Below are 19,044 nucleotides of genomic sequence, written 5' to 3' on the forward strand. Positions count from 1 at the left end.
GGAAGACTTCTATTAAATGCCACAGACTAGACCATTTTTCTGCCTGCCCCTGTCAACAGGTCCCATGTGATGGTTACTATGGGAAACACTCCCTTATTGAAAAAATGGTCATGCCTAAAGCCAGGACGCTCCAGTAGCAACGCTATTATGCTCTGGGACAAGGTCCCCTGGGACTTCATCCAAGCTGTAGAAAGACAGCCTGGTGGGGGAAAACAACATCTAATAAAACAAAATCAAGAGAGTGGGAAATTTGTTCATTTATGCTTTTGGAAAAAGAACCAATAGGGCCATGACTTAATTGGATCAGCAAAACTGACTAACTTTGAAGCTCCAATTTGCTCAGGAATAATTGTCTTTCCTCTATAGAGAGTTTATTTTCAAGTCCTTCTTGGGGACCATTTTGTATGAAAATCAGACTGTAGTCAAGGTTCAGATAACACAAGTACCAAGGTCATTGTAAAGAGCACCATTTAGTATAAAAATGAGTGTTTAACCAGGAGACCGATGACATATGGTTTTGGTACAGGAATCACAGAGCACCTTGGAGACCAGAAGTTTCATCTAACTCTTTGGGCTGAGATGTCACTCTTGGACAAATCTAAAGTAATACGTGGAAGAAAGATAAGAAGGCATAATGTCTTCAGTGGACTATCTAAAAGCAGATTGACATTTGGGTGCATGGGAATTATTGAGGTTCTGCTTCCAGAAGAAAATGGGTGAAGGAGGCACAGTAGAGAAGATGAAGGAGCCAAGCAAGGATTCTACCTTAGCTCAGCCCGATCCCCTTGGGAGCTCTGGAGCAGGAAAAGCACAGAAGAGGAGCACCTTGAGAGAACAGTTGGCCTTTGGAATCCTCCTAGCTGTGGCCTGAAGGGGGCACTAGGGAGGTGCATGACCTCCTAGACAAGGTGACTCCCTTTGACCAGGGGCAATTCTCTGGAGAGGGGGACAGTGTGAGAGCATCTAGCAGCTGAAGGAAGGTGTATCAGCCCGGTAAAAGGAACGTGAGTGGGGGCACCACCAGTAATCTACTCTAGTTGCTCACCCAAAGCCACATACTAGTTAACGGCACAGTCAAAGCTAAAACGCATCTCTCAGCCTTGCCACTGGCTAGCTCACAAAGGCCACTTTTCATGACGGCAATACCTACCACTATGACATTTTGTATAAAGCATTTTCAGGGCAATTATCTCCTTTCATGACCACCATAATCCTGGGCGATTTACAAGGACAGATAGACATCTGTGTGCCCTTGATGAGAAGGTTAAAAGAGTCGGCCCAAGGTTGCATACATGGAAGTGACATTTGAGACTAGAACCTTGTTCCATGGGGAGCCGCCACTTTTATAGGTCAAAAGAGGTATCTACTAGTGTGAGTCATCATTTAGTCCTTTATGCTTGATGTTTACTGACCACAAGCTCATTGCCATCTTTGTTTTTGTCCTGTGTGTCTCATGTGCTCGTCAGTTGTGACCTTCAAACAAGGACCCCCATTTGAGGAAGGACTTGCTGTTCAAAAGAGTATTTATGTTCCCTGTCATGTATTACCGGTTCTGGTGTGGGGTTTCTGTTTTCTATTCCTAATTTTTGATACCAACTCTCAGTAATAGAAAAATAGTCTATTTTTATGAAATGACTCAGATGTCTCTGGAAACATTTACAATGCTTGGAATGTTTTGTTTTAATAATTTCCTGATCTGTATGCAGTCAGGCATTTTAATGTAATAACCAATATGAAATTCCTCGCCATTGTGGAATTTACATTTTGCTTTATCCTTTCCTCGCGTTTGAATTTAATCACAGTCCGTCGTCATGTGAGCTGAATTTCGAATAACTTCCTCGCTGTCTGCTTATTTATGGGGAGCTATCTCAGCTTTTCATCTTACCTTCCTCCTCCATTTCCTTAAGCCTCAGAACCTTTTTCATGATCTAATCGTTTCCTGCACTGGCGTCTGGATATTTCGAGCCTGCTCCAAACTCTGCCATGGAATGTTCCTATCCTCGATGAAGTCACCTGCACAAGGACATTTGTTCCAGACCACAGAACACCTTGCACTGACCTTGTGATCTTGTAGCAAGAAAAGAGCTCACGTACTTACCATTGTTCATATCCTTTGAACCTAACAATTGCACTTCTATCTGCTCTAGAGAAATAATTAGAGATATGCCCTAAGGTTTCATCCTAAGGCTGTTTTTCAGTGCAGTTTTTACAAGAGAAAAAATTCTTCAGGGAATGCTCAGCCTCCAATAAAAGAGTGGTAATTTAAAATATACCTATATGAGCCCTGGCTGGTGTGGCTCAGTGGACTGAGCGCTGGCCTGCGAACCAAAGGGTCGCTGGTTCAATTCCCAGTCAGGGCACATGCCTTGGTTGCGGGCCAGGTCTCCAGTGGATGCCACGTGAGAGGCAACCACACATTGATGTTTCTCGCCCTCTTTTTCTCCCTCCCTCCCCTTTTTCTGAAAATAATAAAATATTTTTAAAAAATAAATAAAATAAAATAAAATATACCTATATAATAAAATGAGACATATCTCAAACTTGAATGTATATCAGAATCCCCCAGAAGGCTTACTAAATAAAACACGGTTTGCTGTGCATCACCCTCAGGGGTTCCGATTAAGGAAATCTAGGGTGGGGTCTGGGAATTTTCATTTCTACCAGGTTTCAAGGTGATACTGCTGGTCCACAGGCCACACTTTGGGAACCACTGCTGTCCAAGAATGTGGAATGACATATTAGTCTGAAAAGGCAATTTATGTGACAAAAAGCATTCTAAACCTATTTTTGTAAATCACTACCAATATTTTAAAAATTGAATGGTGGTTGACTTTGACTTATCTTTGAGTGGTCACATTGCAGGGGTTGGGATCTTGCCCCAACCCCTTGTTTTTTGCATTGACTCAGAACAGATAGGCCCGGGTCTCAGCCCATCTCCAGCTGTCATCTGCTGTGTAATCTTGAGCAAATTAGCTCAGCCGCAACTTCCTCGCCTGTGCACAGATAAAGACACTTAATCTCAAGGAGATAGTTGGACTATGAGAAAATAACACATGTGTACACATTCACTGAACAAGGATCTGTGGAATTTCTACTGTGTCCTGGGCACTGTGCTGGGTGCAGAAGGTGAAATGGTGAGGAAGACTAAGTGTCCTGACTTCACGCTTTAAGTGCATCGAAGGAAAAATCATTCAACACCCTCCTCTTTTTCTCTGTACAGATAGCCTTCAATAAAAGCATATCTTAAATTCATCTCAGTGTTCCAAACTGCTGCTTTATGAGGCTTTGATGTTCTCCTTTTCAGAGGAATAGACTTCTGGAGTCCTCTGATGACCCAGACCCTCAAATAGAACTTGATTTGAACAGGTCTTTTTGGATGGAGCCTGCCACGAGAAGTGGGTCACTCCGTGTGCCATGTGCTGGATGCATGAAGCGTGGCCCTGCCTCAGCCTGCTTCACCGAGGGATGGGGAGAATTGAAATGGACTGACAGCAAGTCCCCAGCCCCCCTCATGCAAAGTGGATCTGGATCCTTATTGAACTCGCCAAGCACAGACCCAAAAGAGAGAAAAGTGCCCCCTCCCCCACTCCCAGGATCCAGAAATAAACACTTCTCATTCCATCCGTGAAGTCATGTGAGGCAAACATCTCGCTCTGACCCAATCAATGTAAGGGGATGTTTGTGACCCTGGAGACATGGTGTCTGAAACCTGCACAGCACAGGGGGTGCACAGACCTCCAGCGACAGGTTTCACCCCAGAGATATTCTGCTAATAGTCACTGGAGCCGTGCTTGGGAAGAAACGGGCCTGCCCTGTGCACAGTGGGAGAGGCCCCCAAGATATGGTTTATGGCGGGCAGAGCCTGGCCTTCCTGGGTGCTGCTCTCTGGGCCTCCCTCTTAGCCAAGTCTCTGACCTTATCTCTTGATAGTGCAACTTGTTTACTCAACCTGCCCTGTACCAGGGAGTGGATGTGTCTTACTGCCCTTATTTCAATCTTTGGGCCTCTCACTATAAAAGAAAGAAAGAAGGAAGAAGGGGAGGAAGCTGAATCAGACCTTTCTCCCCATAGAACAAAGCCCATAAAATTCCAAGAACCAAGACCAAAAAACGAACAAACAAAAACAAGAGATAATTATTATATTTTAGAAGGAGATATTACCATCAAAGGAATGAAACATAACTCATGAGACAGGGGTCAATAAAAACTGGGGTCGTTTTATAAATTCTATGGCATTTCCATTTAAGGGACTATTATAAATACCTAAGTGAAAAGTGTGGTAGAAAGGAACCCACACCATGCAATTTTATAAAAGATAGAGTTGACTTTATAGGTCCTCTACCAAATAGCTAAAAAGAGAACCCAAGAATGCTTTCTTTAAAAAAATATTGACATATAATTCACATGCCACGAAATTCACTCTTCATTTGGCATTAATGCATCAGACAAGGATTTAATCTTCAAAATATATAAAGAACTTATACGACTCAATACCAGGAAGACAGACAATCCAATTAAAAAGTGGGAGAAGGACCTGAATAGACATTTCTCCAAGGAGGACATACAGAGGGCCCAGAGACATATGAAAAGATGCTCAGCATCTCTAGCCTTCAGAGAAATGCATACTAAAACCACAATGAGATATTACCTCGCACCTGTCAGAATGGCCATCATTAATGAATCATTAATGAATCTCCATGGCATGGCTATGGAGAAAAGGGAACCCTAGTGCACTGTTGGTGGGAATGCAGACTGGTGCAGCCCCTGTGGAAAACAGTATGGAATTTCCTCAGAAACTAAAAATGGAACTGCCTTTCGACCTGGCGGTTCCACTGCTGGGAATATACTCTAAGAATCTTGAAACATCAATTTAAAAGAACTTATGTACCCCAATGTTCATAGCAGCACTATTTACAATAGCCAAGTGCTGGAAACAGCCTGCTACCCATCAGTAGATGAGTGGATCAAAAAGCTGTGGTACATTTACACAGCAGAAAGAAAGAAGGAGCTCCTACCTTTTCTGACAGCATGAATGGACCTGGAAATTATTATGCTAATAATAAGCCAGGCAGTGAAAGACAAATACCATATGATCTCACCTGCAAGAGGAATCTAATGAACAAAATAAACTAATGAGCAAAATAGAAACAGGGGCATGGAAACATGGAACAGACTAAAAGTGACCCGAGGGGAAGGGGAGGGGGATAAGGAGGAAAAGAAGGGGATGGGACTAGTCAAACAATGGGTATGAATGAGCCACGGACATCAACAAGGGTGTGGGGACTGCCTGTGAGAGCAGGGGGTTGGGATGGGTAAAGGAGGGCAAAGGGGAAAATTGGGACAACTGTCATAGAATAACAATAAAAAAATGAAGTATAAAATTCAGTGGTTTGTAGTATGTTTACAACGTTGTGCAGCTATACCACTTTCTAATTCCAGAACACTTTTATCGCCCCCAAACGAAACCCTGAACCCATTAACACTCACTTCCCATTCCCTTCCCCCGAGCCCGTAGCAATGACTAATCTGTCTTGTCTCTATGGGTTTGCCTTCCGGGGTGTGCAACCCTTCTGCGTCTCTGGGCCACACTGGAAGAAGAGTTGTCTTTGGCCACACATTAAATACACAAACACTAATGAAAACTGATGAGCAAAAAAAAAAGGCTTTAAGTCAACGTACAATTTTGTGTTGGGTAGCGCTCATAGCCATCCTGGGCCAGGTGTGGCCCACAGGCTGCAAGTTGGACACCCCTGAGTAGAATCACACAATATGCATTCTTTAGTGTCTGGCTTCTGTCATTGAGCATACAGTTTTCAAAGTTCACCCACATTATGACATGTATCAGTACTTCATTGTTTTTTACGGCTGATAATATTCCATTGTATGGACAAACTACATTTTGCTTATCCAGGATGAGATAAGCTAGAAGTGGTTAATGATTCATTTGCCAGGTGATCAATGGTATTTATAATTTAGTGTAAAAAAAAGAGTATATTGAGCTAAATTTAAACAATATAACCTGCTTTGTGCCAGACCTCCAGATACCCACCTTGTCACTTAATAAGTGCCCATTTGGTCATTTCCTCTGAAAGAATGTCCCTGATGGGAAAGTGTGTGATGCACTGTATCCGTGAAGTTCTGTGCTTTCAAATTAAGCAAATTGCTATGCTATGAGGTCCACACAGCCAGTTTTCAAGTGTAAAATGTCACTCAAGTATATTCAGATATTGAGATAGTCAGAGAATTGAATGTTAAATATTCTAATAGAACCAAAGAAGATAAACAGATGGCAAATGAGCATATAAAAAGGTGCTCTACATCATGCCATTGGGAAATACAAATTAAAAAACAACAAGATACCACTACACACCTATCAGAACAGCCAAAATCTGAAACACTGACAACACCAAGTGTTGACAAGGATGTGGAGCAACGGAAACTCTCATCAATTTGCGGTGGGAATGCAAAATGGTACAGCCAGTTTGGAAGACAGTCTACAGATTCCTCACAAAAGTAAACATACTTTTACCAAAGGATCCAGCAATTTGAACTCCTTGGCACTTGCCTGAAAGAGTTGAAAACTTATGTCCAATCAAAAACCCTGTACATCAATGTTTAAAGCAGCTTCATTCATAATTTCCAAAACTTAGAAGCAACCAGGTGTCCTTCAATAGATCCATGGATAAATTGTGGGGCATCTAGACCATGGAATATTATCCAACACACACAAAAAAAGAAATAAACTATCAAGTCATGAAAAGACATGGAAGAATATTAAATACCTATTGTTAAAATAAATAAGCTGATCTGAAAAGGCTACAAAGTATGAGATTTCAACTACATAATATTATGAAAAAGGCAAAGGTATGAAGACAGTAAAAAGATCAGTAGTTGACGGGGTTTTTGAGGGGTTGGGTAGGAAACAGTGAACAAGGGGAACACAGAGGATGTTTAGGGCAGTGAAACTATACTATATGATACCATAATGGTGGATAGATGTCATCATATGTCTATCCAAATCCACAGAATGTTCAATGCCAAGAGTGAACCCTAATGTAAACTATGAACTGTGGATTTTAATGTTGTATCGATATAGGTTTATCATTCATAACAAACTCTGGTGGGTGATGTGGACAGCGGGGGAGTCTGGAGAGGAGGGAAAGGGGGTACATGGGAAATATCCCTACCTTCCCCTCAGTGTTGTGGTGAACCTAAAGCTGCTCCCAGAATAAAGTCTATTTAAAAGAAAAATCTGCCCTGGCTAGTGTAGCTCAGTGGATTGAGCATGGGCCTGTGAAGCAAGGGGTCGCTGGTTTCATTCCTGGTCAGGGTGCATGCCTGGGTTGTATGTAGGCCAGGTCCCCAGTGGGGGACATGTGAGAGGCAATCACATGTTGATGTTTCTCTCCCACTCTTTACTCTTTTTCCTTCCCTAAAAATAAATGAATAAAATATTTTTTTAAATCTGCTAGAATCTTTGCAGTAAGGATGTGCTTAGCAATACCGGCTGACAACCAGGCCATTTTTCCACCAAGTGTTTGGTCTCCTTTCGGTGAGACTTTTTTTTTAAATTCTGGGCCCATGTGTGAAGACTGTAATTGACAGTTTCAGGACCACGAGTTTTAGTCCAGCGCCGTGGAATCAAGTTCTCACCTGCCATTCAATCTCCTCACTGGAGAATCGGGGAGTTGTCTTAGGCCATGTCTGAGGCTCCTTGCAGCTCCACCGGTCTGTGAACTGCTGGGGGGTGGGGAGGGTGTCTGACAAAAGGCAATATATAAGCTTGGCTCCAAAAATGTGACTCCTGCTTATCTTTTTCCGCCCCAGGGATATGTCAAAACCAGTAACCATATTTTTCAAAGAAAAATGCAGGGCTTATTATCTAACAAAGGACTTCTTTATATTTGAGGAGTTATCTGGGTTTCCTACCAGCACATATGCTCGAAATAGAAAATTTGGAAAGTTTAGAAATACATTTTTAAAAAATGCTTGTGGCTGCTCATTCAGGAAAACCACGAAGATATTCTGGTGGTTTTCCTTCCAATCTTTCTGAAATTGTTTGTTTCCAAGTCTATCTTTGTCCCTAGACTGTGAATGCTGGGGTTTTTTTTTCTTACTTATCTTCCCAAAGCCTGGAACTTAGTAGGTATTCATTAATATTTAATTTAATGAATCAATTAAGTTTGCATGGCGAAATACTTTTAATTTCATATTTCTATCATTTATGGGACTAACCGGGTAAAATTATTGAAAGCAGTTGCTCCCCATCGAGAAGCATCAACCTTAGTTTGGGGTACTTATCACATGCTTAGTTTGTGAAGAGTTGGCTACTGAAGATAATTTTTAAATATTGGGGCAGGGTGGAGAATATCACAGAGGCCATTGTACTTTCGTAAGGAAAGCCAGGCCTCAGAATTCATAGTCTCTGTGTTTTCACAGAGAAGGTGGCATTAGCGGAATGATCAAACTCCTACAAACACAGCTTTTGTTTCCTTCTTTTTGACGACTTTAATGCTTTAAGGCAGTTTTAGTTTCCATGACAAAATTGAGAGGAAGGTACAGAGATTTCCACTCACAACCTGCCCCTCACAAAAGTACAGCCTCCCCCATCATCAGCATCAGTCCTCAGAGTCACATGTTATGACCAAGTATGAGCCTACACTGATACGTCATGATCACCCAAAGTCCAGAGTTTACCGTAGGGGACTCAGCTCTTGTGTCCTTTCATGTACATTACATCCCTGAGTAGTATTCAGCTGCAACTGATCAAAAACCCTTATTTTATCACAGAACAGGAAGTTTGGAGTGAGGCATTTTCAATGTTCAGATCAAAGAGCTCCACCCTGTCATGGCTGTGCCCGGGCTGCTGGGGTTTGCTCAGTCTTTCCCTCACTTTCCACGTTCCCAGCATCACTTCTGCATTCAACAAGGGAGGCAGATGGGAAAAGGAAAAAGCCACGACAGGGTGGCCTTTCAGTCTGCTTCAGTCTCCTTTTAACAAGGGAGCAAAAACTTCCCAGAGTTCATCTGAGTCCCAAGAAGACTTCCGCTTAGGTCTTACTGCGCAGAATCAGGTGACGTGGTCAGCTACAGGAAGGTCTGGAAACAGAGCTGTGTATACTGCTACTGCAAAAAAAATTGAGGTTATGTCAGCATGGTGAAGGGACGAATGGATCTTGGTATGCAAGTCTTCTCAGCCCCCATTGCACAGATGAGAAAACTGGGACTCAGAGGAGCAGGTGCAGTGGCAAAGATGTGGTGGACACAGAATTTGAAACTCACTCTTGTGCCTCAAAGCCTATGGCAAGCCCTGTAATTCTCTTTCTCCCTGCTCAGTCAGCAATGGACATTGAACCTTTCTGAGGGTCACAGGACTTAACAATTGAGAAACAAACAGGGTCAACTCGAGTTGGGAGCCTGTGGGAGATAGTAAGTCTGTGTGTGGTTTCCTCTGCCTGAGATGGCCTGTGGGCTTCTGCTTTTTGTTATTGTGGGTTTTTTAAAAATTTTATGTATTGATTTGAGAGGGATAGAGAGATCCATTTTTTGCATGCTTATTGATGCATTCACGGTTGACTCTTGTACGATCCAACCCAAAATCCTGGCGCATGGGGATGACACTCTAAACAATGGAGCTACCCAGCCAGGGTTGCTTCTGGTTTTCTTTGTTGCAATGCTCTAAAGGACTTTCTGGGTACAAGTTCCAGTAGAGGAGGTGTGGCCAGCTGTGGGCCATCACACCTCTCAAAACCTCAGATGACAATAGAACGTTGACAACCAGTCCCACTGCAGACTGCTGGCCTAAAATATGAGCTTCTGGGCAGAGAGGGGTGCATGGCAAAAGCTCGCTTTTAGAAGAAAAGTTCCTCAAGATGTCTTTTATTTAACATCAGGGTTTTCCTTTGGCTGCTGTAACTTTTCAGGACATAGCTTTTGGGGAGTGATAGGGAATTGCAGGGATCGACACCCATAAAACCCCCTTTCACCGAACAGGAGACAGAATGCCTTGTGTGTAGTCCTGTGAAGAAAAGTTAAACAATGCTTGGACATTAAAAAAAATGGTGACTGCATGTCCTTTCAAAGTCACACTGAGCACTGTCTACTAAGCCAAGGGCATTGAATTCTCGATGGAAGTGTGCCTTTGATTTTCTATTCACCATCGATTAGGGCCTGGATTCTACCCAGTCAGATGCTCACACATAGCTCAATACATTACAAAGTATTTTTTTCTCCACCAGTGGAGCTACAAATGATATGTTTCATTTAAAAGAAAAAAGGATAACCTCAAAGGTTACACTTTTATTGCCTTGTAGGACATTGAACCCTTTTGTGTTGACCTTGACCTTTCTTTAACACACTGAACATTCTTTTTAAATATATATATATGTCAGTCTCTCCTATATGTTTGTTTCCTCATTAATGAATTAAATGTGTTTGATACGTGCTCACCATGTATTTGTATAAAGGTTGTATTTCTAACTTTTTGAAACTTGCCTTCCCAGGGCCATGGTAGCAACGTGAAGATTATAAAGAGCAAAGAGGTAAACCGCTCTGGGAGTATATGTGCTATTGAATCTGATCCTTGCCTTCGGCGCTTCATAAACACTGTCTGGAAGCTGCTCCTTGCAGGGTGTTCATATTGGATTCCAAAACAAAATCAAAATAAACAAAACCATGTCAAATGAGAAAGCCCCAGGCCAACAAATGCATGAACAGAGAAATTGCAGTTTTAGAAATGAAATGAAACGAAATGAAATCTGGTGGTGGTGTTTCCCAGAGAACATCCTTTTGCTTCTAAATTCTGTCTCTCTGCAGTTACTTGCTTTCTTTCCAAGCCCAAGGCCTATTTTCAAGGGCAAGTGCATCAGATAGGATTTCTCATGCAAAGAAAAACAAGCCCCATCATGTCTATTTTTTCCAAATCTCCACAGGCCTCTTTTCCTTCTCCAGGGGAGAGGACATGCACTATGAAGACCCAGAAGCCAGTGCCGTCTCGAATGGACACCCACTTCAAACAGTCTTCACTTGTCACATTTGATAGGGACTGGATTCTAGGTTCTAGAAACCATCGCTTGGGATCTAATGATAAAGAATTGCAACTGTATTTATTTATTTTCATCATCTTGGTGGTGGAATCAACAGAGTCCGTGGACAGAGAAGAGTATTTGAGAAATAGACAAATTACGTCCCACTAATTATCATCTATGGGCATATAAAAGAGGGTACTTGTCAATTCCCAGTCAGGGCACATGCCTGGGTTGCAGGCCGGTTCCCTGCAGGCCAGTTCCCAGCAGGGGACGCACAAAAGGCAACCATACATTGATGTTTCTCTCCCTCTCTCCTTCCCCCCCTTCCCCTCTAAAGATAAATAAATAATAAAATATTAAAAAAAAAAAGAGGGTACTTGTTTGAGGTGAGCCTTTAGTTCAAGTACTTCTCCTGACACTTTGTTTCAACAGAAATTATTCAAGATACCAACCATGTGCTGTGTTGGTAAATTTGTTATAAAAATAGTCATCGCCTAAACCACATTGTCACGAGTTCTTGCAGTCCCTGACAGCGTGTTTCCACTGCTAGCGCAGTTGCATGTGGGCAGGTTGGAAGTGGCAGGACAAGTGGAGTAACTCCAGTAGTGATATTCCTCCCAGAAAAACACCCAACCCTGAGAATTCCAGGGTGATTTCCACCAAATGCGCCACAGGAAAGTGCCCCAGGGTAACCCATGGCAGAGTTCCGTTATGTGTGCTCTATGCCATTTACAAATGCCTATAAATAGTAAACGCGCATGACAATGTTGTCATTTATGTCTGCAATCTATTTATTGTCTCTTTCACAGTCTAGATCTTCAAACAATTCACCTTTCACTCAAAGAAAACCACTAGGAACTATATACATAACAAGACATTTTTAGAATTAGTATTGCTTAATACCAATGCTAAATAATACTTTAGGGATTATTTTATATACTTAGATGCCAACTGGTAGGAAGTCACATATGTATCAGAAAGTCTTTGAGCCCTGGCTGGTGTACTTCAGTGGACTGAGTGCCAGAGTGCAAACCAAAAGGTCGCTGGTTCAATTCTCAGTCAGGGCATATGCCAGGGTTGTAGGCCAGGTCCCCAGTCGGGGGTGTATGAGAGGCAGCGAATTGATAAATCTCTTGCACATGGATGTTTCTCTCCTTCTTTCTCCCTCTGCTGCTGCTCTCTCTCTCTCTGAAAATAAATAAGTAAAATCTTAAAGAAAGTGAATTATATTTGTTTGAAGGCAAAGGATTAGTTGTCTTTTCCCAGATATTCTCATATCACTGTCCCACCAATGTAATAATTTTATTTTAAATAGATAGCAGATTAATGTGACATCACACCTTGCAGAGAGCCATCACTCAGTGCTGATGATGGTAGCTTTTCTATTAGGAGCTTGGAAATCAAGCCTTCAGTACTCAGCTAGACTCTTATTCATTAGTCCATGATATTCACAATTCAAATTCTGACCTTTAGTCTTTGGTGCTCACTCCATTCTCTCCCTTAAAGGTGGGCTACAGGGCTCAGGTTAAGTTTTCTCAGTGCCTTAAATATCTCTTGTCCCAATAAAGAGACTAAAAACATTTACAAATATCATCATTCATATATTTGGGAAATATTTGAAACATTAAGCCACTTGCAAGGGTATCAGATGATAATCACAAAAACATAAATTCTCATGTCTACCTGTTAAAGTAATGTTCCCATGTGTCCGTGGGACACTTCCCCCTTTCTCTAGAGACATGAAATTTTCCAGTTTCTTAGGCTTCTTTATTGAAATGACTACCTTAGTTCTTTTGTTTGCTTTACTGATGGAGAATGTAATCATTGGGTTCCCATTCTTCTTCTTTTTTTTTTTTGACGATATTCTCTTTAACCATTAATGGGTTAAGATAAGATAGCGCTGTGGTTTGTTACCTATCCCCTGAGGTACAGTATTCTGAAATATAAAAGTCCAGTTTCAAAAACAGCTTTTGGCCATGTTTTTCTCTAAGTGGCAGAATTAATTACATAATAATCTCTGGCACAACCTGTGACTCCGTTTGCAATGTCACTCATTATGTGACTCAATCAGAAAAAATAATGGTCTGCATCCTTTTCCCATAGCCACCTCCCATGCAGAAGAAAGTCCCCGAGAGCTACTCAATCAAAATGAGGCAGGAAGCAGGCTTTTCGGAGACCACCCCACTTGCCAGGATCTCCCAGCAGCCTTTCTTTCCTTGTGCTGTATGATGAAAAGGTACAAACAGAACACTTCATGTTATTATGGAAGACTTCTCTGCTCTAATTGAATTTGTACTGCAATAAATTCAAGTTTCATTCATTCGAAGGAATCGTTAGAGCTTGGTATTTAATTTAGACGCCTGGAACAGGAGTCTTTGTCAGTCTTCTGCAGGAAAGGTTCACCTGCTTTTCTGTCCATTTCGTTTCTTAGACCCCTTCTTAGGTTGTTTGCTTTCACTCCCTAATGCTTTGGATCTATACAGATCTGTGGGAAGATTGTTTTACTGTGAAACTTCCACACAGTGTATGAGGTCGGTCCAGAAAGTATCCAGCCATGTACTATGAACCATAGAGACATTTACTAAAGAACATACAAGAATCATTGTACATAGGACAATGATGCCTCAGTCCCCTTCAAAGTAGGCACCTTAGGACCTCACACAGTTCTCCCAATGGCCATTAGCTGTCCTGTCATATGTTCCTGAGTCTCATGGATGGTCTGAAATCTCTTCCCTTTCAAAGGTGACTTTACTTTTGGGAAACATCAGAAGTCACAGGGCGCCAAATCTGGGCTGTAGGGGAATGAGGCACCTGAGTGTGTTCACCAAAAACAGTCTGCACCAGAGTGATGTGTGAGCAAGTGAGTTGTTGTGATGAAGCTGCCAATCACCAGCTGCCCATAGCTGCAGCCTTCTGAATCACCCAAATAGTTTCCACAGAGGAATGTTCAAGTTTAACACAAAATTCAGTGCAGATTCATTGGTCTACTGGTTCAGTCATTTTGAATGAGATGGACACACAGTGCACATGCTCACTCAATGGCATCTACCACCCCCACTGACTAGCACAGTGAAGTCATCGTTGTTCACGCATGTGCATCCCAGTCCACTCTCCTTGGCTGCCAGGTTACATCAATATCGGGCAAAGCATTCTCATTATATTAACAGTGGCTGGACTTTTTCTGGACAGACCTCATATGTTTTGGTTTCTGTTTTCTAAACTGATCGAAGACACTGGCTACATTCAGAGTTGTATACTGGACTCACTTCTTTCTCTACGAACTAGCTCCTCTCGTATTGTAACCTCCAAGAGGGCAGGGACTGCTTCTGTCTTGCTACTGCTGTATCTCTAATACATCATGCAGTCCCTGGTATATACTAGTGCTAGGTATGCATTTGTTCAGATAATGACATCAATACCTTTTCCTGAAGGTGATGTATAGAGTATGAGCCACTCATCTGTTTAAAGCATCTCAAAGTGCAGTTAAACTTAGCTGAGCCAGGGTCCATAGACACAGTCTGGAGAATTGTTGCATGCCCTACATCCTCGTGGATATGCACTGAAGGCCATGTGCATTCTGCTCAGGAAGGGTTTAAATGCTCACGTAAAAAGGGTCAGCTGACAACTCAGAGATCGACTGATTCCCAAAATCCCATCTATGAAATCTACATTAATAGCCTCCTTTCTTAATGGTCCATGAATGATTATCTGCAAAGAGACATGCCAGGACTGAGGGCCCAGAAAGGGGGCTGCCTGAGGGTTGGGAATGTGGGCACCCAAAGCACAGGTTGGGAGGTCGCTGATGGCAGACTCCCAATAAGGGCCATGGGCAGACCGTGAAGAGCTGGGGTCAGAAAGTTGAAGAAACTTTATTGAGGAAGAAAAAGTGGGGAGATAAAGCTTTTCAGCACAGAGATGTTCCTGCAAGCACATACTGAGAGTAAGATTCGGGGGGCGGGGTCGAGTTAGAAGTGGTGTTTAAGAAGAGGAAAAGGAGAGTTGAGCCCTGGCTGGTGTAGCTCAGTAGATTGAGCGCGGGCCTGAGAACCACACGATTGCAGTTGGATTCCCAGTCAGGGCACATGCCTGGGTTGCAGGCCAGGGGACACAAGAGAGGCGACCATACTTCTCTCCCTCTCTCCTTCCCTTCCCCTCTAAAGATAAATGAATAAATTCTTTTTAAAAAAGGAGAGCTGAAACTGAGCCAGGACTGAGGGGTCCAAAGCCAGTGTCTTTTTTCCAGTTACCAAGAAAAGTGAGTCTACAGCCCTAGACTTTAAGTGCAGAGTAGATAGGAAAGAGAATTAGCAAGAAAAAAGGGAAATATAATTTAACTCGCCACACTTTTATTGAACATCAACTTTGGCCCAGGTTAGAACCTAGAAATATAGTGGTGACACATTCCTCGTGGAACTTGTCCTCGACTTCCAAATCTTGGAAAAGAATGACCAGTGGTTCAAACTGAGCTGAGTTAAAAGGCATATTAGCCATCTTGTATATAGCCCATGATTCTCTCATACAAGAGCCGTGGTGCTCAATCGGCAGCAATTTTGCCCATATCTGAAGACCATTTAGGCTGTCGTAACTAGAGGAGAGGTGTTCCTGGCACCTAGTGGGTAGAAATTAGGGACATTGCTAAGCATCCTATGTTGAACAAGACTGTCCCCCCTCAACAAAGAACGATCCACAGAAAGGTCAATAATGCCCAGGCTGCTGTAAAGCGCTTGTGTACTTTCAACAGCTGATCGCCCTTGTCCACTGCTTCCTGTTCTGCTTGACACATTATGGGAATGAGGGTCCCTACCACAAGAAATGCAAATGAGGAAGAGAAAATGTCTGATTCCCTGGGCACAGTTTTTAGAGGAGGAATTCAACACACTCCCCTGTGCCCCAGTCATGGAAACATACCCAGGTTGCAATAAATCAGATCTGAGGTCTTTGTGTTTGGGGTAAATTTCATCAGAAGGTGTACTCAGGGAATACCGGCACATTTAAAATTAGTTTAAGCCAAACATGATCAGAAGATCAGAAGAGCCGATCTGGTACAACAAACATATCACTCAACCTGAGCTAAACAGAAGTGGCGGTCTCATGATGTATGTCCCTGCCTCCCCCAGAAGTGCAGCGAAATGAGTAATCAGGGGCTCTCCATGTTACCTCTGCCCAGGGGGACACTAAAGGACAAAGTGAAGTGCCTACAGTTCTGAATTCCAGTTCCTTATAGGCCGAACCTTCTCATCTGTATTTGAAGATGGTGTGTTTCTCTTTCAGTCAACTTTCTTCAAAGCCTTAAGTCACTGAAAACAAGTAAAGATCTGCCAACTGTATGTACCTTCTTTGTTTCTTTTCAGTTTTATGAATTGGCAATTTAACAGACAATGAACAGTTTGGCCCTTATAACATTGTAGATTTGCTCACTTACAGCTCTTCCTGCCCCCCCCCCTTTAATTCTTTCCTCCAGGACACTGTGCTTTTATTGTTAGGCCACCCACCAACATCCTTGATCCTGCCGAGTGTTGTGACAGGACCTTGAATTCTTGGGAGCACTACCCCACTTTCACAGAAGGGCTGGGAAAAGGTCAGGGCCAAGGAGGTGCAGATGTCGCAGATCTGAACGCTGGTGGGAGCTCTTCAGCTAGGCCACAGCTGCTGCCTTCACCCTCACTGCCCCCTCCCACCTTCTGACAAAGCCTTTGTGCCCCAAGGCCCTTTCAAAGGCACCACAGAGCTAACCACACTCCTTCCTTCCATCAGGTGTGCAAGCAGAGTCCGCCGAGCCTCTTGCCAGGGGTGTGGACATCCTTCCGAATTCTGTGGCGAGGGCCACCCCAATCCGTTTTCCCACCTCTGATGAGCACCCGCAATGGTTCTGAGTCAGTGGTACTTTTGTGGAGTTCAAAGGGTGTTTCAAGAGAGATTATGATTGAGCTGTTTCTTACTGACCCGTTCCCCAGATAAAATCTTTTGGCAGAAATAAATTAAATTAATGTTATGGGGTCATAAGAAGTTATTCTGGTTAATAAACATACCCTGTGTCTTCAGTCTGTCAGATGGACAATTAGGTCATGGTTTATTGAAGCCATGCAAGAAGAAACCCAAGACAAAATCCTATGCATCTTGTTTTAAGTTAGTGCTACTAGGGGGAAGAATAAACAAATCAGGTGTTTGGAGAACATTCATTGTATAACTTTAGAGAAATTTCTACAGCTGCGGCCATCGGGTTAATGGGCAGGTATATATATGGGGATGGTGGCAGGGAACTGATGGTGATGTGCCAGATGTGAAGAGAAATATGCAAAAGAAAAGTAAGCTTAGAATACCTAATGAAAAGAAGAATTATGCAGGACCAGAAAGTGTATGTGCATTTTACATGTTACGAAGATACAGTCTACAGTTAAAACAGCTTGTGGGCTATGCATGGAATTCCTCCATGGGGAAAAAAAAATCTAACTTGTAGCTATAATATATACAAACCAAAGGGCTAAAGATCCTTGCCACAAGCCCATATTACCATCATTATTACTAGAATCAAAGCACATACTTTAGGAGCGTTCGGTGAAATCAACCGGTCAGAATATATTCCTTTGAGAAAACTACTACTTATGCTTCCAAACTCTTGCTATGAATATGGTCAGGCTTTGGAGCTAAAATAAATAAATGCAAGATGAGGGTCCACTAAAGGATTCCAAATAAATAGGAAACTTAGCTACTTGAAATTGACACAGGAAGCTGATGGTTTCACATTCACAAACTAAACAACCTTAGGAAATGAGAATGAATTATAGACCGAAAGCTAACATAAGAAAACATTTGGAGAACACTCAGAACAGTTCCCAGCGTGCAGCTTTGGTTTCCTTTAAAGCTGCCATCATAAACGCAGGAAATCTGGAAGTCTATTCTACATCTAAGTTTTAACATTACAATATATGAGAATGTTGCCTTTGGCTGGTGCCCACATGACTTTAACATAGAGGTCAGCTAACTCTGGCCGCTGACAGAAGTTCTGTCTGCTTTCTGGTTTCATACAGAGATCCGAGAATGGGTTTTACTTTCTTTTAATGGTGAAAAGGAAAATATTTTGTGACCCGTGAACATTAATTGAAATTCTAATTTCAGTGTCTGGAAACAAAGCCTGTTTGGAACACAGCCCCACCCAGCTTCACACACTGTGTCTGCCTTTGAGCTACAAGGGCCGAGCTGAATCCTTTCCACAGAGACCCTATGGCCTGCAGAGCTGACAACATTTACTATCTAGCTCTTGACAGGAAACGTTTGTCAGCCAACGCTTCGTCTACTATGCAAAGATCAGCTTACTCTGAAAGTAAAAATACCAAAAAAAAAAAAAAACCCACTATGGAGGAAAAAAGTACCGTGTTCATGAGCTGATTTTTTTATGCTAGACTTGAACTTGTCCTGTGTGTCCATCCCCACTTTCGTGACAACACAGATTAAAGAGGGCTGCCCTCTCCACAAAAACCTTGCCATTCTTTCTGCCCTGTAATCTGTGGAAAGCTCAGGTGTGGTTTGAAATTCTATGGAAAAGTTGAAAGAGGTTCTTATTTTAGCTGGTTTGGGTTACCTAGGTTATGCAAGGCCTACATTGTTGAAATGTCTGTGTGAATGAAAAACAAATGTACGTGGAAAAGGAGCAATCAGTTTTCAGAAGAAAGAGGAATGTTCTTTTCCATAGAGCTCCCCTTTGGGGATGAGCTCCCTGGTGTTAAGTGGAGGGAAGAAAATGGAGGGACTTTTGTGCTTCCCAGTGGGACCTCCAATCGTACAAAAGAGGAGGGACTTTGATTGATTGCGGGCTTTGGCAAGATTAAGGGCTGCGTGTTTGTACTGCTGCTGTGAAGATCGATGGGCATTTGGGTAATTGACTGCCATGTAACTGTACAGTGGTGAGAGGACGATAACTCTGAGGATTATCCCTGTGATATGTCTTGTGATTCTTCTACACACTATTTTTTCTTGAATTCTCATGAAAATTAGCACCAAGGCATCAGAACAGCCAGGA

The 19,044-nt window shown here is 42.5% G+C and overlaps 1 long non-coding RNA gene across 4 annotated transcripts in view; it reads right to left on the reverse strand.

Annotated features, from left to right (window-relative positions):
* LOC119058385 (uncharacterized) overlaps positions 1–19,044 on the reverse strand; it is a 202,329-nt gene that overhangs the window by 85,522 nt on the left and 97,763 nt on the right. For 2 of the 4 annotated variants that reach the window (XR_008389812.1, XR_005084237.2), the window contains one exon: positions 8,370–9,126. The exons of 1 other annotated variant lie outside the window; for it this stretch is intronic. This is a non-coding gene — a long non-coding RNA (uncharacterized LOC119058385). Of the gene's footprint in view, positions 1–8,369; positions 9,127–11,960; positions 12,216–19,044 lie in introns of those variants that run through there. One more of the 4 variants, XR_008389813.1, reaches the window with a different exon arrangement.

The sequence above is a fragment of the Artibeus jamaicensis genome, unplaced genomic scaffold (assembly GCF_021234435.1).
Source record: "Artibeus jamaicensis isolate MK-2021 breed Jamaican fruit bat unplaced genomic scaffold, CSHL_Jam_final scaffold_1283, whole genome shotgun sequence".
Classification (NCBI taxonomy): domain Eukaryota; kingdom Metazoa; phylum Chordata; class Mammalia; order Chiroptera; family Phyllostomidae; genus Artibeus; species Artibeus jamaicensis.